A 6583-nucleotide genomic window follows, 5' to 3' on the forward strand; every position below is an offset into this window, starting at 1 on the left:
ACACTCTTATTTACATTTGACACGTTATTCAAAACCGACAGCCTGTGTGTTGATGCAACAACACTGCCATTGATATACAACACTCAATTATCAAGCCCCTGCACCCAGAATGCACATGTTAAAAGCCATGTAACCCATTAGATCCATTAGAAACCTGAGCTTGAACACTTTGTTGTGCACAACAATGGAGGCCACTTTTGGAGAGAGAGTTAGAGGAAGAGGTAAATGCAATATATTGTATTTTGTCTTCAGTACCATACAGTAACTATGTTCTTGTCATTTTCACTCTCAGTAAAGTCATTGTGTCTGATACATGTCATGTATCAGACACAATGACTTTACTGAGAGTGAAAATGACAAGAACATAGTTACTGTATGGTACTGAAGACAAAATACAATATATTGCATTTACCTCTNGTTGGTTATGGTTAAGGTTAGGATAAGTCTCCAGGAAATGCATGTAAGTCAATGTAATGTCCCCTGAAGGGATGTATACATGGTGTGTGTGTGTATGTATGTATGTATGTATGTATGTATGTATGTATGTATGTGTGTGTGTGTGTGTGTGTGTGTGTGTGTGTGTGTGTGTGTGTGTGTGTGTGTGTGTGTGTACGCATCATGCACCCTCACCACTACACTACCAGGACACCTGTCGGGGAATCCTTTAGATTATTTATTGGATTATTGGCTAAACAAAAAGTGAGTCAACCTCTGTTGTAACCTCTGCAGAAGATAAGCGTATGTTATCCAGCAATATAACAGCTTATTTTCCTTAAGTATTTAACCAAATGCAACTCCAACTCAAGTTCCACTTTGTTGGGAGTCACTCTGAGAGGAAACTATAAGTTGTTCTGTTCTGTTAATTAATTGCCTCAGNACTGTGTGAACTGTATGAGATATCGTTCTCCCGCTTGCTGCTGGGTGCAGGTGAAAGTAGGGCGACAGTTCTGTTCACATCGCTGACATTTGTCACAGGTAAATCTTGCAGGTATGCAACAAACATGACGTTGTCAGTCACACAGTGACAAGCTGGACACTGGATTTGCCGACACAGTACAAACCGGAAGTCAGCGAAATAAAGTTTTGCAAAGATTACTTGTATTCTCGATAAACGCATATCTGCATGTGAATGCAGAAATAAACGTATCCTCGTCAGGATGGGCGCCGGAAGCAGGGGGGCCAAGGGTCGTCACGTCAGACTTCTGGGTTCCAGGATTGAACTTTTACAGCATTGCCATCTATGATTGCCATTATAGCGTGTCTTTTATTTTTTAAATATGTTCTTTAACTTCCGGTCCACCGGACTTTTTTTCTTCATTCTTCAATACAAAACGGAAAATTGAGTGAAATTGCTATCAAAAACCAAAACCGGACCGTTTTTTTAATAAGGTCTTCTTGGTTTTTCTCGTTATCCGTCTTTTGATTCAGACAACACAAACGGGAAAACGGCTTTAGAGTAAGAAACATAGGTGGAGAGGCACACTCAGGGAAAACGGTCCCCACTGGAGCCTTAGTTGGAAATTGATGAGAGATAGGGAGGTACGCTGTGTCTACGAATCGTAACACTCCCCGGCCTGTCTAAGCCACTCTGCAAACCGTTTCCCTCTAATAAAACCTCGAGAGGTTAGAGAGGGAAAAGTTCCTGGATAAAAGTTATTCTTGATAAGAGAAGCCTAGAAGGCCAGAGAGAAAAAGTGAGTTTTAAGTGTTGATTTAAAAACCCCTAGGGNATTGGCTATAGCTTGTACTGGCATATGATTTGATTGGCTGACGCTTCCACCGAAAGTTTCAGAAGCTTCAAAAGTTGAACATTGCTCAACTTTTGCAGCCTGAAACGCCAGGAAAGCTCCGCTCTGCTACCCACAATTCAGTTCGGCGAAAAGCGAGGCAACGTGACGTCACCCCATTCAAAGTGAATGGGCAGACGCGTTGGAAACCGTTTTTGAAGCTGTCGAAGCTGTAGTGTGGACGGGCCGTAATTGTCCACTTTTGATAACAACTAAATCTCACAAACAGGCTCTCATGACCTAAAAAACACTTTTTTCCCAATTGATGCTTCAACTCAAAAAGCGTAGCAAGTAAATCCCTCATACATGCATTTACAGAAACACTTACTCCCCACTTGCAAGGGCCGATTCAGTTTCACGCATGACTGGAGGGCAAGCTCTCCCTCTCCATGGCGGGTGAGAGAGGGAGCATCTTTAGGAAGGCATGTGTGTGTGGTTGCCCCCACCCCCTCGTCTCCCCCCCACACACATGCCTTCCTAAAGATGCTCCCTCTCTCACCCGCCATGGAGAGGGAGAGCTTGCCCTCCAGNCTTTCCCTACAAAGAACAAACCAAACATGCCCTGTTGTCGTGAGAAACAAAGTGCAGAAGGAAACATCCATTAAACTCAGTGTGCTGCTCTGTGATGCTAGTTCAGATACTTGGCATCTCATCTTGGGTGCAAGGTCATCAATGTTTGGGCTCAGGCTCTGATCTGAGGAGACCCTCAGGAAGGAGTGAAGGTGTGCGTGCAATATACCGGAGGGCCAGATCTAATAGGAATTAAAAATTATCCTGCGGGCCGAAATGAAATCCACCAAGGGCCTGATTTGGCACATGTGATTGAAGTGAACATATCCACTCTCAGTTGCCATGTGTACCTTTATTTTTAAATTGCTTGTTTAGGAGAGCTTTGTTAGCTGTGGTTGTAGTAAAGAAAAGTGTATTTTAACTAAATAACTGAATTTGAGTTGACTATGAGGAGAATTTTGGCACCTATTGTTATTATGAATTCCCATTATTTTTGCATTTTAAGGTTCATGCTAGAAGACATTTAGCTTAGGGTAAAGCACCTTATTTGTAATTTACTATTAAATATTTTTGCAGCGCCATTTGTTTTGAATAATTGAGTGCATTTTAATTGTTGAACCTATGAATTTGAGTAAATATAAGAAAAGACAGTGAGGATTTAGGACGTCTTAGTATAGAGTATCTTTATTTTTTTTCCACAGTATGTTAAATAGGCTCAATTAAGCCAAACTGACAAAGAAATTAAAAAACGGTCGATCATACAAAGAACATAAAGTACAAAACCGATCCCGGTTGAGCTATTACTTTGGGGAAACGAAGTTACATTTTCGATCACTTAAAAACAAGATTAGTCCATTTTACAGCACATAAAAAATGCAGATGAGCAGAGCACAGAGAAAAGGACAGACTGTTGCACGTTGCCGGATGCAATTTCAGGAACAGTCTTTTCGGATGTGTGGTACAGTCTGGAAAAAAGGAGGAGGAGGAACCGGGAATTTAGCATCAAATTCCACAAAAGTCTGTTTCTAAGCTTAATCGGAAATCCTTCCTCTCCGTTTAAAACCCGGCAAGAGGTAGTCAGCCTTAGAGACTACCATAGAGAGGGGAATTCAGCAAAAAGGATAAACGAACAAAGTTTCTTCGGATGTCTCGAATAGAACAAAAATAAAAAAAAAAGGTAATCAAAATCAGGAATCACGTGCTAAGTCTATTAGCATAGCTAGCGGGAAGCCACGTGGCGAGCCATTGTTCGGTCCGCAAAAATGTGGACTTTCACAGAACCATTCAGATTACACAGATGCATTTTTTTTGTTGTTTAACAAATGACCTTTTATTTTCCAAATCGAGCTAAAAGAGTCTTGAACGTCTTATATCGTAACATGGTTTTTGTTAAGGAATGAAAAAAAACCTCATGGCTATATTCGTTTGTGCTAAGATGCTCGAGCTAATACAACATAACTACAAAACTAAGGTCAGCAAAAAACACGTGGACATTTTTTTTCTTCATCTGGAGGAGCCATCTTTGAAATACAGCCGGCCTGAAGTGATGATCTTGATACATGGGGGGAGGGGAAGGATGCTTTATTCGTATCCATCACGGTAAGATGGTCGCTCGTATCCACCACCCTGGCCTCTGTTTTCTCTGTAGCCTCCTCCTCCTCCACCTCCTGAGTATCCGCCGCTGCCTCCACCGCCAGATCTGTACTGGCCACCTCCGCCGCCACCCGAACGACCCTCGGATCCGTAGCTTGATCTGTCGCCATAGCTTCTTTCTCCTCCGCCACCGCCGCCATAGCTTCTCTCACCGCCGCCATATCCACCACCTCTCCCCCGACCGAATCCGCCTCTTGAACCTCCGCGAGCGCCGCCGCCGCCTCCACCGAATCCTCCCCTAGGACGACCGCCTTTTCCTGCCTCGTCGACGCGGATTGACCGGCCATCGAGGGTGGTTCCGTTCATGCCGTCCATTGCGTCTTTGGCATCCTCGGCGTTGTCGTACTTCACGAAGCCGAAACCGCGGGAATTCCCGGTCTCTTTGTCTCTGATCACGTCCACCTTCTCGATGGTTCCATACTTGGAGAAGGCCGCAGCCAGAGATTCCTCGTTGGTATCGAAGCTGAGGCCGCCGATGAAGAGTTTGCCTTCGTCCGACATGTTATTTAGGTCGTTTTGAGCTTTTCAGTAGTAGGAGACTATTGAACCTGAAGAGCAACGGAAGGCACGGGTGCTGGTCGTAGAGACGGCGTAGAAATGACCGCATGGAACAGACGCATGGATCTTTAAGGCCGCAGTGAAAGGCAATATCCGGTGACGCCAATACCACGTGGGTTCCGCCCAGTTTCAGCCCCGCCTCTTTCTGAGAAAAAGCAGGATTTAAATTAAAAATGTGACTGTATTAAAATGTTCATAGGATTTAAGGTCTTATTTCTCTGTTTTTTCTCCATTTAATGTTATTGTGAGGGCTTTAGAATGTGAACTATGAGTATTGTCTGGTCCTCACTTGACAACAGAAAGGTGGCGGTAATGCGCCATTCAACTGGATGCAAACAGTCATACAACTCGAGTAAGAAGAAGAAGAAGAAGCCCTGTGAGAAGTGAACGTGAACACGTGTTTATAACACTGTTTTCAACAATACTCACAATGAGTCATATTTCACATGACACATATCTTCCATACACTGTGGTATTAACATGGCATTTTTTAGACGGATAAATCAGGGGAAAAGGGTCTTTGTTCTGTGTACGTTTTGTCAGTTTGGTTTTACGTTTGAACCAAAAAGCGAAAAAACCTTTTTTTTTTTTTATATAAAAAACGAAAAAAACCTTTTTTTCGTTTTTGATTTAAAACGAAAACACAGGAAACCAAAGCCGTTTTCCCGTTTATATTGTCTGAAGAAGAAAACGGATACCGAGAAGACCTAATTAAAAAAACGGTCCGATTTTGGTGTTTGATAACAACTTCATTCAATTTTCCGTTTTGTATTGAATGAATGAAGAATGAAGAGCAGTCCGTTGGACCGAAAGTTAAAGAACATATTTCAAAATAAAAGACATGAGGATATAATGGCAATGCTGTAAAAATTCAATCCTAGAATCCAGAAGTCTGACGAGGATACATTTATTTCTGCATTCACATGCCGATATGTGTTTATAGAGATTAATATAAATATGCAAGCTCTGTGCATAACTTTATTTCGCTGACCTCCGGTTTGTAGCTACTGTGTCTGTAAATCCAGTGTCCAGCTTGTTACTGTGTGACAACCATCACTGGTGACAACAACGTCATGTTTTTTGCATACCTGCAAGATTTACCTGTGACAAATGTCAGCGATGTGAACAGAACTGTCGCCCTACTTTCACCTGCACCCAGCAGCAAGCGGGAGAACGATATCTCATACAGTTCACACAGTAATGGCACAGTTGTTAAGCATTATTTTTGTCCAACTATAGTCTCTACATTATGAATTTGATGTGTGTCTAAACTGCTATGAAGCTGACAGCTGAGTTAGAACAGAAAGACATGCAGGCCATAATCACTAGACGCTCAAAAGAGGAATGTGTCTGTAAGGCTTACATGAACTGAATTGAAACACATTAGCTGATTAATAAACAAGACATTCAGGTCAAAGTTTTAGGCATTTTCATTTGTAGCACGCTGTAAATATGGACTATGAATGAACACATGCAATGTGGAAACACACAAATAGGTTTATTCTTAATACTCATAACATGTATCAGACACAATGACTTTACTGAGAGTGAAGAAGATTTACCTGTGACAAATGTCAGCGATGTAAACAGAAATGTCGACCTGCTTTCACCTGCACCCAGCAGCAAGTGGGAGAAATGTTTCAAGTTGTACTTATTACATTACATTGCATTTAGCTGACGCTTTTATCCAAAGCGACTTACAGTAAGTACATTCGACCAGGAAGATACAACCTTGAAGAAAACAGAATCATATCAGTACATCAGGTTTCATAAAGCCAAACATTTCAAGTGCTACTCAACTGGCTATATATAAGCCAGTCCTTTATTAGTATATAAGTGCTCTGTGAGCAGTTCTTTGTTAGTAATTCTATATCTTGAAGTGGAGTCGAAAGAGATTAATTTTCAGTCTGCGCCGGAAGATGTGCAAGCTATCTGCGGTCCTGATTTCAATGGGGAGCTCATTCCACCATTTTGGAGCCAGGATAGCAAACCCACGTGTTTTTGCTGATGGGAACTTGGGTCCCCCTCGCAGCGAGGGTGCAGCGAGCCGTTTGGCTGATGCAGAGCGAAGTGCA

The 6583-nt window shown here is 42.3% G+C and overlaps 1 protein-coding gene and 1 pseudogene across 4 annotated transcripts in view; both read right to left on the reverse strand.

Moving 5' to 3' along the window:
• The window catches only part of tfap2c (transcription factor AP-2 gamma (activating enhancer binding protein 2 gamma)), a 25445-nt gene that overhangs the window by 8139 nt on the left and 10723 nt on the right, over positions 1 to 6583 (reverse strand). The gene's annotated exons all lie outside the window — the stretch shown is intronic.
• On the reverse strand, positions 2960 to 4599 carry LOC104955608 (cold-inducible RNA-binding protein pseudogene; annotated as a pseudogene).

This window comes from Notothenia coriiceps, unplaced genomic scaffold (assembly GCF_000735185.1).
Source record: "Notothenia coriiceps isolate Sejong01 unplaced genomic scaffold, NC01 NC01_scaffold00024668, whole genome shotgun sequence".
Taxonomy (NCBI): Eukaryota; Metazoa; Chordata; class Actinopteri; order Perciformes; family Nototheniidae; genus Notothenia; species Notothenia coriiceps.